Genomic DNA, 23,753 nt, shown 5'->3' with positions numbered 1-23,753 from the left:
CCGTCTACAGGGATCTTGTCGCCTCCTCTCTCCTGTGGTGAAGGCACTGGCCTAGACCCCGAGACTGCCTGAGCACCGGAGCAAAAGGCAAAGCCTTACCTACCCCAGGAGATGGCAATAGGCACAGAGTGCCATGCTAAGACACACACGCTCCTGCAGGGTTGTGACTGTGTCTGCTGAATTCGGCATAGCAAGGTGAACGCCGGGCGTGAACTTGGAGCCCGGGAAAGCAAGTCCCAAGAGACACCAGCTCTCCCGCGGCTCTCCTTCCCAGCCGCGACAGAGTGAACACCCAAAGCCTTTCTGAGGAAGCAGCAGCGAAGTGCGGTTCGTGCCAAGCTGAATACCTCTGCGAAAGCATAGCAGTCGCTTGGAAATCAGAGTCGGTTCTCTGGGCTGTTTTTGTTGCTTGCCTTACCCTAGTATGCGCCGCACTATGGGAGAATTCCCATAGAGCAAAAGCCTCTTTGCCCTGGCATCCCCTCTGGGAAAGCACAGCATTCTTTGGGAAATCAGAGTCGGGTCCGATGGATTCTCTGTTTCCTGCGCTGGTCTCCTCAGCACGGTGTAATAAACCCGCATGGAGAGAAATCCTCAATGCCTGGGCATCCCCTCTGCCTGAGAGAGAAGCGCGCTTGCGCCTGTGGAATTAGCCTTAAGGAATGGGACAGATGTTTCACTGCGGTCCCCAGGAGCATGTCCGTGGAAGGGGCAGCACGCTGACCGTTGGGAAGAGCAGGAGCCGTTGGCCTTCTGGTCTGGAAACTGTTGCGAAACAGGAGAGCAGGCCCTGACAGGCACAGCGGCCGGTTGTAATACAAGTGTCACCTGCACCCAGTGAAGATAGACGGAAGCCTGGCTGCTAAGGAGACAGGCGGGGATGAGTATGGCAGGGTGCGTGCTCCACTCTTAGGAAGGAGTCAGGGGAGCAAGCATGCCTGTCCTGAGCCTGTTGGAAAAGGAGACAGCAGCTCTTTGGCCACCTGTCCCTGGGGCAGACATGCTCTAGCAACCAGGGGCCTACGCAGAACTCGCAGAAACAGCTCCCTGAAATAACGAGGAGTCAGATGCCGACTTCCTCCAGGATGTGGAAGCTTGGAGAAGGCACGGGTTTTAACGGGCAGGAGTGGGGACAGTCCCCCAATGCTCCCTATTCAGTGCACGGGCCGTGTGCAGGGATCCTGTCACCTCTCCTTTCCTCTGGGGAAAGCACTGGCCTAGTCCCCGAGTCCGCCTGAGCGCCAGAGTAAAAGGCCAAGCGATGCCTACACTGGGAGATGGTAGTGTGCATAGAGTGCCATACTAGGCTACGCACGCTACTGCAGGGTTGTGGCTGCGTCTGCTTAGTTCGGCCTGGCAGGGTGAACCATGGACGCGAACATGGAGCACGGGAAAGCAAGGCCCAAGAGGCACCAGCTCTCCCGCAGCTCCTCTACCCTGATGCGACTGAAGCCTTGCTGAGGAAGCAGCAGCGAAGTGCTGTTCGCGCAAAGCTAAAGCCTCTGCGAAAGCACAGCATTCGCTGAGAAATGTTCCGCAAGCTGCTGCAGTTTGCATGAGCCCAGTCTCACGGTGGGAGAACCCCGCATACAGCGAAAGCCTCTTTGCCTGGTCATCTCTCCTGGGAAAGCACAGCATTCCATGGGAAATCAGAGTTGGGTTTGGGGATGCTGCTGCTGCTTGCCTGAGCTAGTCACCGCCGCTCATTGGAAGATACCCGCATGGAGCGACATACCCTTTGCCCTAGTATCCCCTCTGCCTGAGAGAGAAGCCAAGTGTGGGGAACCCGCATCACGCCGCCCCCGGAGAAGAGAAGGAGACGTTGGCCTTGGGGTCGGGAAACGCTCGCGCCGCAGGATAGCCTGCCGTGGCACCAAGAGCAGGCCGGGGGCAAGACAAGTGTCACCCGCTTCCTGTGCGGAGAGAGGGTAGCCTGGCTGCTAAGGAGACATGAGGGGACTACTAGGGCAGAAGCGCTTACTCCACTCTGAGGAAGGAGTCTGGGCAGAAGGCAGGCCTGTCCTGTGCCTCTGGTCCCATGGGGATAGCATCTCCTTGGCCACCTGTCCCAAGGGCAGACTTGGCTTGCCACCAGGTGCCATACCCGTAACACGGAGAACAACCCCATGGAGAAACGGGCAGTCAGATGCCGTCTATCACCAAGATGTGGCAGCAATGTGGGTGGCAGGGGGTGTGCCGGGGAAGGAATGGAGACAGTCCCCCACAGGTCCCCATCCCTGTGCACAGGCCGTCTACAGGGATCTTGTCGCCTCCTCTCTCCTGTGGTGAAGGCACTGGCCTAGACCCCGAAACTGCCTGAGCACCGGAGCAAAAGGCAAAGCCTTACCTACCCCAGGAGATGGCAATAGGCACAGAGTGCCATGCTAAGACACACACGCTCCTGCAGGGTTGTGACTGTGTCTGCTGAATTCGGCATAGGAAGGTGAACGCCGGGCGTGAACTTGGAGCCGGGAAAGCAAGTCCCAAGAGACACCAGCTCTCCCGCGGCTCTTCTTCCCAGCCGCGACAGAGTGAACACCCAAAGCCTTTCTGAGGAAGCAGCAGCGAAGTGCGGTTCGTGCCAAGCTGAATACCTCTGCGAAAGCATAGCAGTCGCTTGGAAATCAGAGTCGGTTCTCTGGGCTGTTTTTGTTGCTTGCCTTACCCTAGTATGCGCAGCACTATGGGAGAATTCCCATAGAGCAAAAGCCTCTTTGCCCTGGCATCCCCTCTGGGAAAGCACAGCATTCCTTGGGAAATCAGAGTCGGGTCTGAGGGATTCTCTGTTTCCTGAGCTGGTCTCCTCAGCACGATGTAATAAACCCGCATGGAGCGAAATCCTCAATGCCTGGGCATCCCCTCTGCCTGAGAGAGAAGCGCGCTTGCGCCTGTGGATTTAGCCTTAAGGAATGGGACAGTTGTTTCACTGCGGTCCCCAGGAGCATGTCCGTGGAAGGGGCAGCACGCTGCCCGTTGGGAAGAGCAGGAGCCGTTGGCCTTCTGGTCTGGAAACTGTTGCGAAACAGGAGAGCACGCCCTGACAGGCACAGCGGCCGGTGGTAATACAAGTGTCACCTGCACCCAGTGAAGATAGACGGAAGCCTGGCTGCTAAGGAGACAGGCGGTGATGAGTATGGCAGGGCGCGTGCTCCACTCTTAGGAAGGAGTCCGGGTAGCAAGCATGCCTGTCCTGAGCCTGTGGGAAAAGGAGACAGCAGCTCTTTGGCCACCTGCCCCTGGGGCAGACATGCTCTAGCAACCAGGGGCCTACGCAGAACTCGCAGAAACAGCTCCCTGAAATAACGGGGAGTCAGATGCCGACTTCCTCCAGGATGTGGAAGCTTGGAGAAGGCACTGGGTTTAAGGGGCAGGAGTGGGGACAGTCCCCCAATGCTCCCTATTCAGTGCACAGGCCGTGTGCAGGTATCCTGTCACCTCTCCTTTCCTCTGGGGAAAGCACTGGCCTCGTCCGCGAGTTCGCCTGAGCGCCAGAGTAAAAGGCCAAGCGATGCCTACACTGGGAGATGGTAGTGTGCCTAGAGTGCCATACTAGGCTACGCACGCTACTGCAGGGTTGTGGCTGCGTCTGCTTAGTTCGGCCTGGCAGGTTGAACCATGGACGCGAACATGGAGCACGGGAAAGCAAGGCCCAAGAGGCACCAGCTCTCCCGCAGCTCCTCTACCCTGATGCGACTGAAGCCTTGCTGAGGAAGCAGCAGCGAAGTGCTGTTCGCGCCAAGCCAAAGTCTCTGCGAAAGCACAGCATTCGCTGAGAAATGTTCCGCAAGCTGCTGCAGTTTGCATGAGCCCAGTCTCACGGTGGGAGAACCCCGCATACAGCGAAAGCCTCTTTGCCTGGTCATCTCTCCTGGGAAAGCACAGCGTTCCATGGGAAATCAGAAATCAGATGCTGCTGCTGCTTGCCTGAGCTAGTCACCGCAGCTCAGTGGAAGATACCCGCATGTAGCGAAATACACTTTGCCCTAGTATCCCCTCTGCCTGATGGAGAAGCCAAGTGTGGGGAACCCGCATCACGCTGCCCCCGGAGAAGAGAAGGAGACGTTGGCCTTGGGGTCGGGAAACGCTCGCGCCGCAGGATAGCCTGCCGTGGCACCAAGAGCAGGCCAGGGACAAGACAAGTGTCACCCGCTTCCTGTGCGGAGAGAGGGTAGCCTGGCTGCTAAGGAGACATGAGGGGACTACTAGGGCAGAGGCGCTTGCTCCACTCTGAGGAAGGAGTCATGGGCAGAAGGCAGGCCTGTCCTGTACCTCGGGTCCCATGGGGATAGCATCTCCTTGGCCACCTGTCCCAAGGGCAGACTTGGCTTGCCACCAGGTGCCATAGCCGTAACCTGGAGAACAACCCCATGTAGAAACGGGCAGTCAGATGCCGTCTATCACCAAGATGTGGCAGCGATATGGGTGGCAAGGGGTATGCCGGGGAAGGAATGGAGACAGTCCCCCACAGGTCCCCATCCCTGTGCACGGGCCGTCTACAGGGATCTTGTCGCCTCCTCTCTCCTGTGGTGAAGGCACTGGCCTAGACCCTGAGACTGCCTGAGCACAGGAGCAAAAGGCAAAGCCTTACCTACCCCAGGAGATGGCAATAGGCATAGAGTGCCATGATAAGACACACACGCTCCTGCAGGGTTGTGACTGTGTCTGCTGAATTCGGCATAGCAAGGTGAACGCCGGGCGTGAACTTGGAGCCCGGGAAAGCAAGTCCCAAGAGATACCAGCTCTCCCGCGGCTCTTCTTCCCAGCCGCGACAGAGTGAACACCCAAAGCCTTTCTGAGGAAGCAGCAGCGAAGTGCGGTTCGTGCTAAGCTGAGTACCTCTGCGAAAGCATAGCAGTCGCTTGGAAATCAGAGTCGGTTCTCTGGGCTGTTTTTGTTGCTTGCCTTACCCTAGTATGCGCAGCACTATGGGAGAATTCCCATAGAGCAAAAGCCTCTTTGCCCTGGCATCCCCTCTGGGAAAGCACAGCATTCTTTGGGACATCAGAGTCGGGTCTGAGGGATTCTCTGTTTCCTGAGCTGGTCTCCTCAGCACGGTAAAATAAACCCGCATGGAGCGAAATCCTCTATGCCTGGGCATCCCCTCTGCCTGAGAGAGAAGCGCGCTTGCGCCTGTGGAATTAGCCTTAAGGAATGGGACAGGTGTTTCACTGCGGTCCCCAGGAGCATGTCCGTGGAAGGGGCAGCACGCTGCCCGTTGGGATTAGAAGGAGCCGTTGGCCTTCTGGTCTGGAAAAGGTTGCGAAGCAGGAGAGCCGGCCCTGACAGGCACAGCGGCCGGTGGTAATACAAGTGTCACCTGCACCCAGTGCAAATAGACGGAAGCCTGGCTGCTAAGGAGACAGGCGGGGATGAGTATGGCAGGGTGCGTGCTCCACTCTTAGGAAGGAGTCCGGGTAGCAAGCATGCCTGTCCTGAGCCTGTGGGAAAAGGAGACAGCAGCTCTTTGGCCACCTGTCCCTGGGGCAGACATGCTCTAGCAACCAGGGGCCTACGCAGAACTCGCAGAAACAGCTCCCTGAAATAACGGGGAGTCAGATGCCGACTTCCTCCAGGATGTGGAAGCTTGGAGAAGGCACGGGGTTTAAGGGGCAGGAGTGGGGACAGTCCCCCAAAGCTCCCTATTCAGTGCACGGGCCGTGTGCAGGGATCCTGTCACCTCTCCTTTCCTCTGGGGAAGTCACTGGCCTAGTCCGCGAGTCCGCCTGAGCGCCAGAGTAAAAGGCCAAGCGATGCCTACACTGGGAGATGGTAGTGTGCCTAGAGTGCCATACTAGGCTACGCACGCTACTGCAGGGTTGTGGCTGCGTCTGCTTAGATCGGCCTGGCAGGGTGAACCAAGGACGCGAACATGGAGCCCGGGAAAGCAAGGCCCAAGAGGCACCAGCTCTCCCGCAGCTCTTCTTCCCTGATGCGACTGAAGCCTTGCTGAGGAAGCAGCAGCGAAGTGCTGTTCGCTCCAAGCCAAAGCTTCTGCTAAAGCACAGCATTCGCTGAGAAATGTTCTGCGGGCTGCTGCAGTTTGCATGAGCCTAGTCTCGCGGTGGGAGAAACCCGCATACAGCGAAAGCCTCTTTGCCTGGGCATCTCCCCTGGGAATGCACAGCGTTCCTTGGGAAATCAGAGTTGGGTTTGGGGATGCTGCTGCTGCTTGCCTGAGCTAGTCACCGCAGCTCAGTGGAAGATACCTGCATGGAGCGAAATACCCTTTGCCCTAGCATCCGCTCTGCCTGAGAGAGAAGCCAAGTGTGGGGAACCCGCAGCACGCCGCCCCCGGAGAAGAGAAGGAGACGATGGCCTTGGGGTCGGGAAACGCTCGCGCCGCAGGATAGCCTGCCGTGGCACGAAGAGCAGGCCGGTGGCAAGAAAAGTGTCACCCGCTTCCTGTGCGGAGAGAGGGTAGCCTGTCTGCTAAGGAGACATGAGGGGACTACTAGGGCAGAGGCGCGTTTTCCACTCTGAGCAAGGAGTCTGGGCAGAAGGCAGGCCTGTCCTGTGCCTCTGGTCCAAAGGGGACAGCATCTCCTTAGCCACCTGTCCCAAGGGCAGATAGACGGAAGCCTGGCTGCTAAGGAGACAGGAGGGGATGAGTATGGCAGGGCGCGTGCTCCACTCTTAGGAAGGAGTCTGGGTAGCAAGCATGCCTGTCCTCAGTCTGTGGGAAAAGGAGACAGCAGCTCTTTCGCCACCTGTCCCTGGGGCAGACATGCTCTAGCAACCAGGGGCCTACGCAGAACTCGCAGAAACAGCTCCCTGAAATAACGGGGAGTCAGATGCCGACTTCCTCCAGTATGTGGAAGCTTGGAGAAGGCACGGGTTAAGGGGCAGGAGTGGGGACAGTCCGCCAAAGCTCCCTATTAAGTGCATGGGCGGTGTGGCGGGATCATGTCACCTCTCCTATCCTGTGAGGAAAGCACTGGCCTAGTCCGAGAATCCGCCTGAGCACCAGAGTAAAAGGTCAAGCGATGCCTACACTGGGAGATGGTAGTGTGCATAGAGTACCATCCTAGGCTACGCACGCTACTTCAGCGTTGTGGCTGCGTCTGCTTAGTACGATTTGGCAGCGTGAACAAAGGCTTGAACATGGAGCCCGGGAAAGCAAGGCCCAAGAGGCACCACCTTTCCCGCAGCTCTTCTACCCTGACGTGACAGAGAGAATGACCAAAACCTTGCTGAGGAAGCAGCAGTGAAGTGCGGTTCGTGCCAAACTGAAAACCTCTGCGAAAGCATAGCAGTCGCTGGGAAATCAGAGTCGGTTCTGTGGGCTGCTGTTGCTCTTTGCCTTCGCCTAGTATAGTATTGGTATTAGGATGGTAGAAACCCTTAGAGAGCGAAATCCTCTTTGCTCGGGCATCCACCCTGGGAAAAGACAGCATTCTTTGGGAAATCCGAGTTGGGTCTGAGGGAATCTCCTGTTGCCTGAGCTGGTCTCCTCTGCACGGTGTAATAAACCCGCATGGAGCGAAATCATCTATGCCTGGACATCCCCGCTGCCTGAGAGAGAAGCGCGCTTGCGCCTGTGGAAAGAGTCTAAAGGAAAGGGACACGTATTTCACTGCGCTCGCTAGGAGCATGTCTGAGGAAGGTGCAGCACGCTGCCCAGAGAGAAGAGCAGGAGACCCTGGCCTTCTGGTCTGGAAACAGTTGCGAAGCAGGAGAGCCAACCCTGGCAGGCACAGCGGCCGGTGGCAATACAAGTGTCACCGGCTCGCTGTGCAGAGAGACGGAAGCTTGGCTGCTAAGGAGACAGGAGGGGATGAGGTGTGCCGGGCGCGTGCTCCTCTCTTTGAAGGAGTCTGGGCAGAAAGCATGCCTGTCCTGAGCCTCTTGGCCCAAGGAGACAGCAGCTCCTTGGCCACCTGTCCCTGGGGCAGACATGCTCTAGCCACCAGGCGCCTACCCTATACTCGCAGAAACAGCTCCTGAAATAACGGGGAGTCAGATGCCGACTTCCTCCAGGATGTGGAAGCTTGGAGGACGCACGGGGTTTAAGGGGCAGGAGTGGGGACAGTCCCCCAAAGCTCCCTATTCAGTGCACGGGCCGTGTGCAGGGATCCTGTCACCTCTCCTTTCCTCTGGGGAAAGCACTGGCCTAGTCCGCGAGTCCGCCTGAGCGCCAGAGTTAAAGGCCAAGCGATGCCTACACTGGGAGATGGTAGTGTGTCTAGAGTGCCATCCGAGGCTACGCACGCTACTGCAGGGTTGTGGCTGTATCTGCTTAGTTCGGCCTGGCAGGGTGAACGCAGGACTCGAACATGGAGCCCGGGAAAGCAAGGCCCAAGAGGCACCAGCTCTCCCGCAGCTCTTCTTCCCTGATGCGACTGAAGCCTTGCTGAGGAGGCAGCAGCTAAGTGCTGTTCGCTCCAAGCCAAAGCCTCTGCGAACGTACATCATTCGCTGAGAAATGTTCTGCGGAATGCTGCAGCATGCATGAGCCAAGTCTCGCGGACGGAGAAACCCGGATACAGCGAAAGCCTCTTTGCCTGGGCATCTCCCCTTGGAAAGCACAGCGTTCCTTGGGAAATCAGAGTTGGGTTTGGGGATGCTGCTGCTGCTTGCCTGAGCTAGTCACCGCAGCTCAGTGGAAGATACCCGCATGGAGCGAAATACCCTTTGCCCTAGAATCCCCTCGGCTTGAGAGAGAAGCCCAGTGTGGGGAACCCGCAGCAAGCCGCCCCCGGAGAAGAGAAGGAGACGTTGGCCTTGGGGTCGGGAAACGCTCGCGCCGCAGGATAGCCTGCTGTGGCACCAAGAGCAGGCCGGTGGCAAGACAAGTGTCACCCGCTTCCTGTGCGGAGAGAGGGTAGCCTGGCTGCTAAGGTGACATGAGGGGACTACAAGGGCAGAGGCGCTTGCTCCACTCTGAGGAAGGAGTCTGGGCAGAAGGCAGGCCTGTCCTGTGCCTCTGGTCCAAAGGGGACAGTATCTCCTTGGCCACCTATCCCACGGGCAGACTTGGGCTTGCCACCAGGTGCCATACCCGGAACTCGCAGAAACAACCCCATGGAGAAACGGGCAGTCAGATGCCGTCTATCACCAAGATGTGGCAGCCATGTGGGTGGCAGGGGGTGTGCCGGGGAAGGAATGGAGACCGTCCCCCACAGTTCCCCATCCCTGTGAATGGGCCGTGTAGAGGGATCTTGTCGCCTCCTCTCTCCTGTGGTGAAGGCACTGGCCTAGACCACGAGCTTGCCTGAGCACCGGAGCAAAAGGCAAAGCCTTAACTACCCCAGGAGATGGCAATAGGCATAGAGTGCCATGCTAAGACACACACGCTCCTGCAGGGTGGTGACAGTGTCTGCTGAATTCGGCATAGCAAGGTGAACGCCGGGGGTGAACTTGGAGCCCGGGAAAGCAAGTCCCAAGAGACACCTGCTCTCCCCCGGCTCTTCTTCCCTGCCGCGACAGAGTGAACACCCAAAGCCTTTCTGAGGAAGCATCAGCGAAGTGCGGTTCGTGCCAAGCTGAATACCTCTGCGAAAGCATAGCAGTCGCTTGGAAATCAGAGTCTGTTCTCTGGGCTGTTTTTGTTGCTTGCCTTACCCTACTATGCGCAGTACTATCGGAGAATCCCGCATAGAGCGAAAGCTTCTTTGCCCTGGCATCGCCTCTGGGAAAGCACAGCATTCTTTGGGAAATCAGAGTCGGGTCTGAGGGATTCTCTGTTTCCTGAGCTGGTCTCCTCAGCACGGTGTAATAAACCCGCATGGAGCGAAATCCTCTATGCCTGGGCATCCCCTCTGCCTGAGAGAGAAGCGCGCTTGTGCCTGTGGAAATAGCCTTAAGGAATGGGACAGGTTTTTTACTGTGGTCCCCAGGAGCATGTCCGTGGAAGGTGCAGCATGCTGCCCAGTGAGAAGAGCAGGAGCCCCTGGCCTTCTCGTCCGGAAACAGTGGTGAAGCAGGAGAGCCGGACCTGGAAGGCACAGCGGCCGCTAGCAATACAAGTGTCACCGGCTCCCTGTGCAGAGCGATGGAAGCCTGGCTGCTAAGGAGACAGGAGGGGATGAGGTGTGCCGGGCGCGTGCTCCTCTCTTAGGAAGGAGTCTGGGCAGAAAGCATACCTGTCTTGAGCCTCAGGGCCCAAGGAGACAGCAGCTCTTTGGCCAACTGTCCCTGGGGCGGACATGCTCTAGCAACCAGGGGGCTACGCAGAACTGGCAGCAACAGTTCCTGAAATAACGGGGAGTCAGATGCCAACTTCCTCCAGGATGTGGAAGCTTGGAGAAGACACGGGGTTTAAGGGGCAGGAGTGGGGACAGTCCCCCAAAGCTCCATATTCAGTGCACGGGCCGTGTGCAGGGATCCTGTCACCTCTCCTTTCCTCTGGGGAATGCACTGGCCTAGTCAGCGAGTCCGCCTGAGCGCCAGAGTAAAAGGCCAAGCGATGCTTACACTGGGAGATGGTAGTGTGCCTAGAGTGCCATATTAGGCTACGCACGCTACTGCAGGGTTGTGGCTGTGTCTGCTTAGTTCGGCCTGGCAGGGTGAACCAAGGACGCGAACATGGAGCCCGGGATAGCAAGGCCCAAGAGGCACCAGCTCTCCCGCAGCTCTTCTTCCCTGATGCGACTGAAGCCTTGCTGAGGAAGCAGCAGCGAAGTGCTGTTCGCTCCAGGCCAAAGCTTCAGCGAAAGCACAGCATTCGCTGAGAAATGTTCTGCGGGCTGCTGCAGTTTGCATGAGCCTAGTCTCCCGGTGGGAGAACCCCGCATACAGCAAAAGCCTCTTTGCCTGGTCATCTCCCCTGGGAAAGCACAGCGTTCCTTGGGAAATCAGAGTTGGGTTTGGGGATGCTGCTGCTGCTTGCCTGAGCTTGTCACCGCAGCTCAGTGGAAGATACCTGCATGGAGCGAAATACCCTTTGCCCTAGCATCCGCTCTGCCTGAGAGAGAAGCCAAGTGTGGGGAACCCGCAGCACGCCGCCCCCGGAGAAGAGAAGGAGACGTTGGCCTTGGGGTCGGGAAACGATCGCGGCGCAGGATAGCCTGCCGTGGCACGACGAGCAGGCCGGTGGCAAGAAAAGTGTCACCCGCTTCCTGTGCGGAGAGAGGGTAGCCTGGCTGCTAAGGAGACATGAGGGGACTACTAGGGCAGAGGCGCTTGCTCCACTCTGAGGAAGGAGTCTGGGCAGAAGGCAGGCCTGTCCTGTGCCTCTGGTCCAAAGGGGACAGCATCTCCTTGGCCACCTGCCCCAAGGGAAGACTTGGCTTGCCACCAGGTGCCATAGCCGTAACTCGGAGAACAACCCCATGGAGAAACGGGCAGTCAGATGCCGTCTATCACCAAGATGTTGAAGCGATATGGGTGGCAAGGGGTGTGCCAGGGAAGGAATGGAGACAGTCCCCCACAGGTCCCGATCCCTGTGCACGGGCCGTCTACAGGGATCTTGTCGCCTCTTCTCTCCTGTGGTGAAGGCACTGGCCTAGACCCCGAGCTTGCCTGAGCACCGGAGCAAAAGGCAAAGCCTTACCTACCCGAGGAGATGGAAATAGGCACAGGGTGCCATGCTAAGACACACACGCTCCTGCAGGGTTGTGACTGTGTCTGCTGAATTCGTCATAGAAGGTGAACGCTGGGCGTGAACTTGGAGCCCGGGAAAGGAAGTCCCAAGAGACACCAGCTATCCCGCGGCTCTTCTTCCCAGCCGCGACAGAGTGAACACCCAAAGCCTTTCTGAGGAAGCAGCAGCGAAGTGCGGTTCGTGCCAAGCTGAATACCTCTGCGAAAGCATAGCAGTCGCTTGGAAATCAGAGTCGGTTCTCTGGGCTGTTTTTGTTGCTTGCCTTACCCTAGTATGCGCAGCACTATGGGAGAATTCCCATAGAGCAAAAGCCTCTTTGCCCTGGCATCCCCTCTGGGAAAGCACAGCATTCTTTGGGAAATCAGAGTCGGGTCTGAGGGATTCTCTGTTTCCTGAGCTGGTCTCCTCAGCACGGTGTAATAAACCCGCATGGAGCGAAATCCTCAATGCCTGGGCATCCCCGCTGCCTGAGAGAGAAGCGCGCTGCGCCTGTGGAATTAGCCTTAAGGAATGGGACAGATGTTTCACTGCCGTCCCCAGGAGCATGTCCGTGGAAGGGGCAGCACGCTGCCCGTTGGGAAGAGCAGGAGCCGTTGGCCTTCTGGTCTGGAAACTGTTGCGAAACAGGAGAGCAGGCCCTGACAGACACAGCGGCCGGTGGTAATACAAGTGTCACCTGAACCAGTGCAGATAGACGGAAGCCTGGCTGCTAAGGAGACAGGCGGGGATGAGTATGACAGGGCGCGTGCTCCACTCTTAGGAAGGAGTCAGGGTAGCAAGCATGCCTGTCCTGAGCCTGTGGGAAAAGGAGACAGCAGCTCTTTGGCCACCTGTCCCTGGGGCAGACATGCTCTAGCAACCAGGGGCCTACGCAGAACTCGCAGAAACAGCTCCCTGAAATAACGGGGAGTCAGATGCCGACTTCCTCCAGGATGTGGAAGCTTGGAGAAGGCACGGGGTTTAAGGGGCAGGAGTGGGGCCAGTCTCCCAATGCTCCCTATTCAGTGCACGGGCCGTGTGCAGGGATCCTGTCACCTCTCCTTTCCTCTGGGGAAAGCACTGGCCTAGTCCGCGAGTCCGCCTGAGCGCCAGAGTAAAAGGCCAAGCGATGCCTACACTGGGAGATGGTAGTGTGCCTAGAGTGCCATACTAGGCGACGCACGCTACTGCAGGGTTTTGGCTGCATCTGCTTAGTTCGGCCTGGCAGGGTGAACCATGGACGCGAACATGGAGCACGGGAAAGCAAGGCCCAAGAGGCACCAGCTCTCCCGCAGCTCCTCTACCCTGATGCGACTGAAGCCTTGCTGAGGAAGCAGCAGCGAAGTGCTGTTCGCGCAAAGCCAAAGCCTCTGCGAAAGCACAGCATTCGCTGAGAAATGGTCCGCAAGCTGCTGCAGTTTGCATGAGCACAGTCTCAAGGTGGGAGAACCCCGCATACAGCGAAAGCCTCGTTGCCTGTTCATCTCTCCTGGGAAAGCACAGCGTTCCATGGGAAATCAGAGTTGGGTTTGGGGATGCTGCTGCTGCTTGCCTGAGCTAGTCACCGCAGCTCAGTGGAAGATACCCGCATGGAGCGACATACCCTTTGCCCTAGTATCCCCTCTGCCTGAGAGAGAAGGCAAGTGTGGGGAACCCGCAGCACGCCGCCCCCGGAGAAGAGAAGGAGACGTTGGCCTTGGGGTCGGGAAACGCTCGCGCCGCAGGATAGCCTGCCGTGGCACCAAGAGCAGGCCGGGGGCAAGACAAGTGTCACCCGCTTCCTGTGCGGAGAGAGGGTAGCCTGGCTGCTAAGGAGACATGAGGGGACTACTAGGGCAGAGGCGCTTACTCCACTCTGAGGAAGGAGTCTGGGCAGAAGGCAGGCCTGTCCTGTGCCTCTGGTCCCATGGGGATAGCATCTCCTTGGCCACCTGTCCCAAGGGCAGACTTGGCTTGCCACCAGGTGCCATACCCGTAACACGGAGAACAACCCCATGGAGAAACGGGCAGTCAGATGCCGTCTATCACCAAGATGTGGCAGCAATGTGGGTGGCAGGGGGTGTGCCGGGGAAGGAATGCAGACAGTCCCCCACAGGTCCCCATCCCTGTGCACAGGCCGTCTACAGGGATCTTGTCGCCTCCTCTCTCCTGTGGTGAAGGCACTGGCCTAGACCCCGAAACTGCCTGAGCACCGGAGCAAAAGGCAAAGCCTTACCTACCCCAGGAGATGGAAATAGGCACAGAGTGCCATGCTAAGACACACACGCTCCTGCAGGGTTGTGACTGTGTCTGCTGAATTCGGCATAGCAAGGTGAACGCCGGGCGTGAACTTGGAGCCGGGAAAGCAAGTCCCAAGAGACACCAGCTCTCCCGCGGCTCTTCTTCCCAGCCGCGACAGAGTGAACACCCAAAGCCTTTCTGAGGAAGCAGCAGCGAAGTGCGGTTCGTGCCAAGCTGAATACCTCTGCGAAAGCATAGCAGTCGCTTGGAAATCAGAGTCGGTTCTCTGGGCTGTTTTTGTTGCTTGCCTTACCCTAGTATGCGCAGCACTATGGGAGAATTCCCATAGAGCAAAAGCCTCTTTGCCCTGGCATCCCCTCTGGGAAAGCACAGCATTCCTTGGGAAATCAGAGTCGGGTCTGAAGGATTCTCTGTTTCCTGAGCTGGTCTCCTCAGCACGATGTAATAAACCCGCATGGAGCGAAATCCTCAATGCCTGGGCATCCCCTCTGCCTGAGAGAGAAGCGCGCTTGCGCCTGTGGATTTAGCCTTAAGGAATGGGACAGTTGTTTCACTGCGGTCCCCAGGAGCATGTCCGTGGAAGGGGCAGCACGCTGCCCGTTGGGAAGAGCAGGAGCCGTTGGCCTTCTGGTCTGGAAACTGTTGCGAAACAGGAGAGCACGCCCTGACAGGCACAGCGGCCGGTGGTAATACAAGTGTCACCTGCACCCAGTGAAGATAGACGGAAGCCTGGCTGCTAAGGAGACAGGCGGGGATGAGTATGGCAGGGCGCGTGCTCCACTCTTAGGAAGGAGTCCGGGTAGCAAGCATGCCTGTCCTGAGCCTGTGGGAAAAGGAGACAGCAGCTCTTTGGCCACCTGCCCCTGGGGCAGACATGCTCTAGCAACCAGGGGCCTACGCAGAACTCGCAGAAACAGCTCCCTGAAATAACGGGGAGTCAGATGCCGACTTCCTCCAGGATGTGGAAGCTTGGAGAAGGCACTGGGTTTAAGGGGCAGGAGTGGGGACAGTCCCCCAATGCTCCCTATTCAGTGCACAGGCCGTGTGCAGGTATCCTGTCACCTCTCCTTTCCTCTGGGGAAAGCACTGGCCTCGTCCGCGAGTTCGCCTGAGCGCCAGAGTAAAAGGCCAAGCGATGCCTACACTGGGAGATGGTAGTGTGCCTAGAGTGCCATACTAGGCTACGCACGCTACTGCAGGGTTGTGTCTGCGTCTGCTTAGTTCGGCCTGGCAGGTTGAACCATGGACGCGAACATGGAGCACGGGAAAGCAAGGCCCAAGAGGCACCAGCTCTCCCGCAGCTCCTCTACCCTGATGCGACTGAAGCCTTGCTGAGGAAGCAGCAGCGAAGTGCTGTTCGCGCCAAGCCAAAGTCTCTGCGAAAGCACAGCATTCGCTGAGAAATGTTCCGCAAGCTGCTGCAGTTTGCATGAGCCCAGTCTCACGGTGGGAGAACCCCGCATACAGCGAAAGCCTCTTTGCCTGGTCATCTCTCCTGGGAAAGCACAGCGTTCCATGGGAAATCAGAAATCAGATGCTGCTGCTGCTTGCCTGAGCTAGTCACCGCAGCTCAGTGGAAGATACCCGCATGTAGCGAAATACACTTTGCCCTAGTATCCCCTCTGCCTGATGGAGAAGCCAAGTGTGGGGAACCCGCATCACGCTGCCCCCGGAGAAGAGAAGGAGACGTTGGCCTTGGGGTCGGGAAACGCTCGCGCCGCAGGATAGCCTGCCGTGGCACCAAGAGCAGGCCAGGGACAAGACAAGTGTCACCCGCTTCCTGTGCGGAGAGAGGGTAGCCTGGCTGCTAAGGAGACATGAGGGGACTACTAGGGCAGAGGCGCTTGCTCCACTCTGAGGAAGGAGTCATGGGCAGAAGGCAGGCCTGTCCTGTACCTCGGGTCCCATGGGGATAGCATCTCCTTGGCCACCTGTCCCAAGGGCAGACTTGGCTTGCCACCAGGTGCCATAGCCGTAACCTGGAGAACAACCCCATGTAGAAACGGGCAGTCAGATGCCGTCTATCACCAAGATGTGGCAGCGATATGGGTGGCAAGGGGTATGCCGGGGAAGGAATGGAGACAGTCCCCCACAGGTCCCCATCCCTGTGCACGGGCCGTCTACAGGGATCTTGTCGCCTCCTCTCTCCTGTGGTGAAGGCACTGGCCTAGACCCTGAGACTGCCTGAGCACAGGAGCAAAAGGCAAAGCCTTACCTACCCCAGGAGATGGCAATAGGCATAGAGTGCCATGATAAGACACACACGCTCCTGCAGGGTTGTGACTGTGTCTGCTGAATTCGGCATAGCAAGGTGAACGCCGGGCGTGAACTTGGAGCCCGGGAAAGCAAGTCCCAAGAGATACCAGCTCTCCCGCGGCTCTTCTTCCCAGCCGCGACAGAGTGAACACCCAAAGCCTTTCTGAGGAAGCAGCAGCGAAGTGCGGTTCGTGCTAAGCTGAGTACCTCTGCGAAAGCATAGCAGTCGCTTGGAAATCAGAGTCGGTTCTCTGGGCTGTTTTTGTTGCTTGCCTTACCCTAGTATGCGCAGCACTATGGGAGAATTCCCATAGAGCAAAAGCCTCTATGCCCTGGCATCCCCTCTGGGAAAGCACAGCATTCTTTGGGACATCAGAGTCGGGTCTGAGGGATTCTCTGTTTCCTGAGCTGGTCTCCTCAGCACGGTAAAATAAACCCGCATGGAGCGAAATCCTCTATGCCTGGGCATCCCCTCTGCCTGAGAGAGAAGCGCGCTTGCGCCTGTGGAATTAGCCTTAAGGAATGGGACAGGTGTTTCACTGCGGTCCCCAGGAGCATGTCCGTGGAAGGGGCAGCACGCTGCCCGTTGGGATTAGAAGGAGCCGTTGGCCTTCTGGTCTGGAAAAGGTTGCGAAGCAGGAGAGCCGGCCCTGACAGGCACAGCGGCCGGTGGTAATACAAGTGTCACCTGCACCCAGTGCAAATAGACGGAAGCCTGGCTGCTAAGGAGACAGGCGGGGATGAGTATGGCAGGGTGCGTGCTCCACTCTTAGGAAGGAGTCCGGGTAGCAAGCATGCCTGTCCTGAGCCTGTGGGAAAAGGAGACAGCAGCTCTTTGGCCACCTGTCCCTGGGGCAGACATGCTCTAGCAACCAGGGGCCTACGCAGAACTCGCAGAAACAGCTCCCTGAAATAACGGGGAGTCAGATGCCGACTTCCTCCAGGATGTGGAAGCTTGGAGAAGGCACGGGGTTTAAGGGGCAGGAGTGGGGACAGTCCCCCAAAGCTCCCTATTCAGTGCACGGGCCGTGTGCAGGGATCCTGTCACCTCTCCTTTTCTCTGGGGAAGTCACTGGCCTAGTCCGCGAGTCCGCCTGAGCGCCAGAGTAAAAGGCCAAGCGATGCCTACACTGGGAGATGGTAGTGTGCCTAGAGTGCCATACTAGGCGACGCACGCTACTGCAGGGTTGTGGCTGCATCTGCTTAGTTCGGCCTGGCAGGGTGAACCATGGACGCGAACATGGAGCACGGGAAAGCAAGGCCCAAGAGGCACCAGCTCTCCCGCAGCTCCTCTACCCTGATGCGACTGAAGCCTTGCTGAGGAAGCAGCAGCGAAGTGCTGTTCGCGCAAAGCCAAAGCCTCTGCGAAAGCACAGCATTCGCTGAGAAATGGTCCGCAAGCTGCTGCAGTTTGCATGAGCACAGTCTCAAGGTGGGAGAACCCCGCATAAAGCGAAAGCCTCGTTGCCTGTTCATCTCTCCTGGGAAAGCACAGCGTTCCATGGGAAATCAGAGTTGGGTTTGGGGATGCTGCTGCTGCTTGCCTGAGCTAGTCACCGCAGCTCAGTGGAAGATACCCGCATGGAGCGACATACCCTTTGCCCTAGTATCCCCTCTGCCTGAGAGAGAAGGCAAGTGTGGGGAACCCGCAGCACGCCGCCCCCGGAGAAGAGAAGGAGACGTTGGCCTTGGGGTCGGGAAACGCTCGCGCCGCAGGATAGCCTGCCGTGGCACCAAGAGCAGGCCGGGGGCAAGACAAGTGTCACCCGCTTCCTGTGCGGAGAGAGGGTAGCCTGGCTGCTAAGGAGACATGAGGGGACTACTAGGGCAGAGGCGCTTACTCCACTCTGAGGAAGGAGTCTGGGCAGAAGGCAGGCCTGTCCTGTGCCTCTGGTCCCATGGGGATAGCATCTCCTTGGCCACCTGTCCCAAGGGCAGACTTGGCTTGCCACCAGGTGCCATACCCGTAACACGGAGAACAACCCCATGGAGAAACGGGCAGTCAGATGCCGTCTATCACCAAGATGTGGCAGCAATGTGGGTGGCAGGGGGTGTGCCGGGGAAGGAATGCAGACAGTCCCCCACAGGTCCCCATCCCTGTGCACAGGCCGTCTACAGGGATCTTGTCGCCTCCTCTCTCCTGTGGTGAAGGCACTGGCCTAGACCCCGAAACTGCCTGAGCACCGGAGCAAAAGGCAAAGCCTTACCTACCCCAGGAGATGGAAATAGGCACAGAGTGCCATGCTAAGACACACACGCTCTTGCAGGGTTGTGACTGTGTCTGCTGAATTCGGCATAGGAAGGTGAACGCCGGGCGTGAACTTGGAGCCGGGAAAGCAAGTCCCAAGAGACACCAGCTCTCCCGCGGCTCTTCTTCCCAGCCGCGACAGAGTGAACACCCAAAGCCTTTCTGAGGAAGCAGCAGCGAAGTGCGGTTCGTGCCAAGCTGAATACCTCTGCGAAAGCATAGCAGTCGCTTGGAAATCAGAGTCGGTTCTCTGGGCTGTTTTTGTTGCTTGCCTTACCCTAGTATGCGCAGCACTATGGGAGAATTCCCATAGAGCAAAAGCCTCTTTGCCCTGGCATCCCCTCTGGGAAAGCACAGCATTCCTTGGGAAATCAGAGTCGGGTCTGAGGGATTCTCTGTTTCCTGAGCTGGTCTCCTCAGCACGATGTAATAAACCCGCATGGAGCGAAATCCTCAATGCCTGGGCATCCCCTCTGCCTGAGAGAGAAGCGCGCTTGCGCCTGTGGATTTAGCCTTAAGGAATGGGACAGTTGTTTCACTGCGGTCCCCAGGAGCATGTCCGTGGAAGGGGCAGCACGCTGCCCGTTGGGAAGAGCAGGAGCCGTTGGCCTTCTGGTCTGGAAACTGTTGCGAAACAGGAGAGCACGCCCTGACAGGCACAGCGGCCGGTGGTAATACAAGTGTCACCTGCACCCAGTGAAGATAGACGGAAGCCTGGCTGCTAAGGAGACAGGCGGGGATGAGTATGGCAGGGCGCGTGCTCCACTCTTAGGAAGGAGTCCGGGTAGCAAGCATGCCTGTCCTGAGCCTGTGGGAAAAGGAGACAGCAGCTCTTTGGCCACCTGCCCCTGGGGCAGACATGCTCTAGCAACCAGGGGCCTACGCAGAACTCGCAGAAACAGCTCCCTGAAATAACGGGGAGTCAGATGCCGACTTCCTCCAGGATGTGGAAGCTTGGAGAAGGCACTGGGTTTAAGGGGCAGGAGTGGGGACAGTCCCCCAATGCTCCCTATTCAGTGCACAGGCCGTGTGCAGGTATCCTGTCACCTCTCCTTTCCTCTGGGGAAAGCACTGGCCTCGTCCGCGAGTTCGCCTGAGCGCCAGAGTAAAAGGCCAAGCGATGCCTACACTGGGAGATGGTAGTGTGCCTAGAGTGCCATACTAGGCTACGCACGCTACTGCAGGGTTGTGGCTGCGTCTGCTTAGTTCGGCCTGGCAGGTTGAACCATGGACGCGAACATGGAGCACGGGAAAGCAAGGCCCAAGAGGCACCAGCTCTCCCGCAGCTCCTCTACCCTGATGCGACTGAAGCCTTGCTGAGGAAGCAGCAGCGAAGTGCTGTTCGCGCCAAGCCAAAGTCTCTGCGAAAGCACAGCATTCGCTGAGAAATGTTCCGCAAGCTGCTGCAGTTTGCATGAGCCCAGTCTCACGGTGGGAGAACCCCGCATACAGCGAAAGCCTCTTTGCCTGGTCATCTCTCCTGGGAAAGCACAGCGTTCCATGGGAAATCAGAAATCAGATGCTGCTGCTGCTTGCCTGAGCTAGTCACCGCAGCTCAGTGGAAGATACCCGCATGTAGCGAAATACACTTTGCCCTAGTATCCCCTCTGCCTGATGGAGAAGCCAAGTGTGGGGAACCCGCATCACGCTGCCCCCGGAGAAGAGAAGGAGACGTTGGCCTTGGGGTCGGGAAACGCTCGCGCCGCAGGATAGCCTGCCGTGGCACCAAGAGCAGGCCAGGGACAAGACAAGTGTCACCCGCTTCCTGTGCGGAGAGAGGGTAGCCTGGCTGCTAAGGAGACATGAGGGGACTACTAGGGCAGAGGCGCTTGCTCCACTCTGAGGAAGGAGTCATGGGCAGAAGGCAGGCCTGTCCTGTACCTCGGGTCCCATGGGGATAGCATCTCCTTGGCCACCTGTCCCAAGGGCAGACTTGGCTTGCCACCAGGTGCCATAGCCGTAACCTGGAGAACAACCCCATGTAGAAACGGGCAGTCAGATGCCGTCTATCACCAAGATGTGGCAGCGATATGGGTGGCAAGGGGTATGCCGGGGAAGGAATGGAGACAGTCCCCCACAGGTCCCCATCCCTGTGCACGGGCCGTCTACAGGGATCTTGTCGCCTCCTCTCTCCTGTGGTGAAGGCACTGGCCTAGACCCTGAGACTGCCTGAGCACAGGAGCAAAAGGCAAAGCCTTACCTACCCCAGGAGATGGCAATAGGCATAGAGTGCCATGATAAGACACACACGCTCCTGCAGGGTTGTGACTGTGTCTGCTGAATTCGGCATAGCAAGGTGAACGCCGGGCGTGAACTTGGAGCCCGGGAAAGCAAGTCCCAAGAGATACCAGCTCTCCCGCGGCTCTTCTTCCCAGCCGCGACAGAGTGAACACCCAAAGCCTTTCTGAGGAAGCAGCAGCGAAGTGCGGTTCGTGCCAAGCTGAATACCTCTGCGAAAGCATAGCAGTCGCTTGGAAATCAGAGTCGGTTCTCTGGGCTGTTTTTGTTGCTTGCCTTACCCTAGTATGCGCCGCACTATGGGAGAATTCCCATAGAGCAAAAGCCTCTTTGCCCTGGCATCCCCTCTGGGAAAGCACAGCATTCTTTGGGAAATCAGAGTCGGGTCCGATGGATTCTCTGTTTCCTGCGCTGGTCTCCTCAGCACGGTGTAATAAACCCGCATGGAGAGAAATCCTCAATGCCTGGGCATCCCCTCTGCCTGAGAGAGAAGCGCGCTTGCGCCTGTGGAATTAGCCTTAAGGAATGGGACAGATGTTTCACTGCGGTCCCCAGGAGCATGTCCGTGGAAGGGGCAGCACGCTGACCGTTGGGAAGAGCAGGAGCCGTTGGCCTTCTGGTCTGGAAACTGTTTCGAAACAGGAGAGCAGGCCCTGACAGGCACAGCGGCCGGTTGTAATACAAGTGTCACCTGCACCCAGTGAAGATAGACGGAAGCCTGGCTGCTAAGGAGACAGGCGGGGATGAGTATGGCAGGGTGCGTGCTCCACTCTTAGGAAGGAGTCAGGGGAGCAAGCATGCCTGTCCTGAGCCTGTTGGAAAAGGAGACAGCAGCTCTTTGGCCACCTGTCCCTGGGGCAGACATGCTCTAGCAACCAGGGGCCTACGCAGAACTCGCAGAAACAGCTCCCTGAAATAACGAGGAGTCAGATGCCGACTTCCTCCAGGATGTGGAAGCTTGGAGAAGGCACGGGTTTTAACGGGCAGGAGTGGGGACAGTCCCCCAATGCTCCCTATTCAGTGCACGGGCCGTGTGCAGGGATCCTGTCACCTCTCCTTTCCTCTGGGGAAAGCACTGGCCTAGTCCCCGAGTCCGCCTGAGCGCCAGAGTAAAAGGCCAAGCGATGCCTACACTGGGAGATGGTAGTGTGCATAGAGTGCCATACTAGGCTACGCACGCTACTGCAGGGTTGTGGCTGCGTCTGCTTAGTTCGGCCTGGCAGGGTGAACCATGGACGCGAACATGGAGCACGGGAAAGCAAGGCCCAAGAGGCACCAGCTCTCCCGCAGCTCCTCTACCCTGATGCGACTGAAGCCTTGCTGAGGAAGCAGCAGCGAAGTGCTGTTCGCGCAAAGCTAAAGCCTCTGCGAAAGCACAGCATTCGCTGAGAAATGTTCCGCAAGCTGCTGCAGTTTGCATGAGCCCAGTCTCACGGTGGGAGAACCCCGCATACAGCGAAAGCCTCTTTGCCTGGTCATCTCTCCTGGGAAAGCACAGCATTCCATGGGAAATCAGAGTTGGGTTTGGGGATGCTGCTGCTGCTTGCCTGAGCTAGTCACCGCCGCTCATTGGAAGATACCCGCATGGAGCGACATACCCTTTGCCCTAGTATCCCCTCTGCCTGAGAGAGAAGCCAAGTGTGGGGAACCCGCATCACGCCGCCCCCGGAGAAGAGAAGGAGACGTTGGCCTTGGGGTCGGGAAACGCTCGCGCCGCAGGATAGCCTGCCGTGGCACCAAGAGCAGGCCGGGGGCAAGACAAGTGTCACCCGCTTCCTGTGCGGAGAGAGGGTAGCCTGGCTGCTAAGGAGACATGAGGGGACTACTAGGGCAGAGGCGCTTACTCCACTCTGAGGAAGGAGTCTGGGCAGAAGGCAGGCCTGTCCTGTGCCTCTGGTCCCATGGGGATAGCATCTCCTTGGCCACCTGTCCCAAGGGCAGACTTGGCTTGCCACCAGGTGCCATACCCGTAACACGGAGAACAACCCCATGGAGAAACGGGCAGTCAGATGCCGTCTATCACCAAGATGTGGCAGCAATGTGGGTGGCAGGGGGTGTGCCGGGGAAGGAATGGAGACAGTCCCCCACAGGTCCCCATCCCTGTGCACAGGCCGTCTACAGGGATCTTGTCGCCTCCTCTCTCCTGTGGTGAAGGCACTGGCCTAGACCCCGAAACTGCCTGAGCACCGGAGCAAAAGGCAAAGCCTTACCTACCCCAGGAGATGGCAATAGGCACAGAGTGCCATGCTAAGACACACACGCTCCTGCAGGGTTGTGACTGTGTCTGCTGAATTCGGCATAGGAAGGTGAACGCCGGGCGTGAACTTGGAGCCGGGAAAGCAAGTCCCAAGAGACACCAGCTCTCCCGCGGCTCTTCTTCCCAGCCGCGACAGAGTGAACACCCAAAGCCTTTCTGAGGAAGCAGCAGCGAAGTGCGGTTCGTGCCAAGCTGAATACCTCTGCGAAAGCATAGCAGTCGCTTGGAAATCAGAGTCGGTTCTCTGGGCTGTTTTTGTTGCTTGCCTTACCCTAGTATGCGCAGCACTATGGGAGAATTCCCATAGAGCAAAAGCCTCTTTGCCCTGGCATCCCCTCTGGGAAAGCACAGCATTCCTTGGGAAATCAGAGTCGGGTCTGAGGGATTCTCTGTTTCCTGAGCTGGTCTCCTCAGCACGATGTAATAAACCCGCATGGAGCGAAATCCTCAATGCCTGGGCATCCCCTCTGCCTGAGAGAGAAGCGCGCTTGCGCCTGTGGATTTAGCCTTAAGGAATGGGACAGTTGTTTCACTGCGGTCCCCAGGAGCATGTCCGTGGAAGGGGCAGCACGCTGCCCGTTGGGAAGAGCAGGAGCCGTTGGCCTTCTGGTCTGGAAACTGTTGCGAAACAGGAGAGCACGCCCTGACAGGCACAGCGGCCGGTGGTAATACAAGTGTCACCTGCACCCAGTGAAGATAGACGGAAGCCTGGCTGCTAAGGAGACAGGCGGGGATGAGTATGGCAGGGCGCGTGCTCCACTCTTAGGAAGGAGTCCGGGTAGCAAGCATGCCTGTCCTGAGCCTGTGGGAAAAGGAGACAGCAGCTCTTTGGCCACCTGCCCCTGGGGCAGACATGCTCTAGCAACCAGGGGCCTACGCAGAACTCGCAGAAACAGCTCCCTGAAATAACGGGGAGTCAGATGCCGACTTCCTCCAGGATGTGGAAGCTTGGAGAAGGCACTGGGTTTAAGGGGCAGGAGTGGGGACAGTCC

The sequence above is a fragment of the Mustela lutreola genome, chromosome 13 (assembly GCF_030435805.1).
Source record: "Mustela lutreola isolate mMusLut2 chromosome 13, mMusLut2.pri, whole genome shotgun sequence".
Lineage (NCBI taxonomy): Eukaryota > Metazoa > Chordata > Mammalia > Carnivora > Mustelidae > Mustela > Mustela lutreola.
This window is presented reverse-complemented; position numbering follows the sequence as displayed.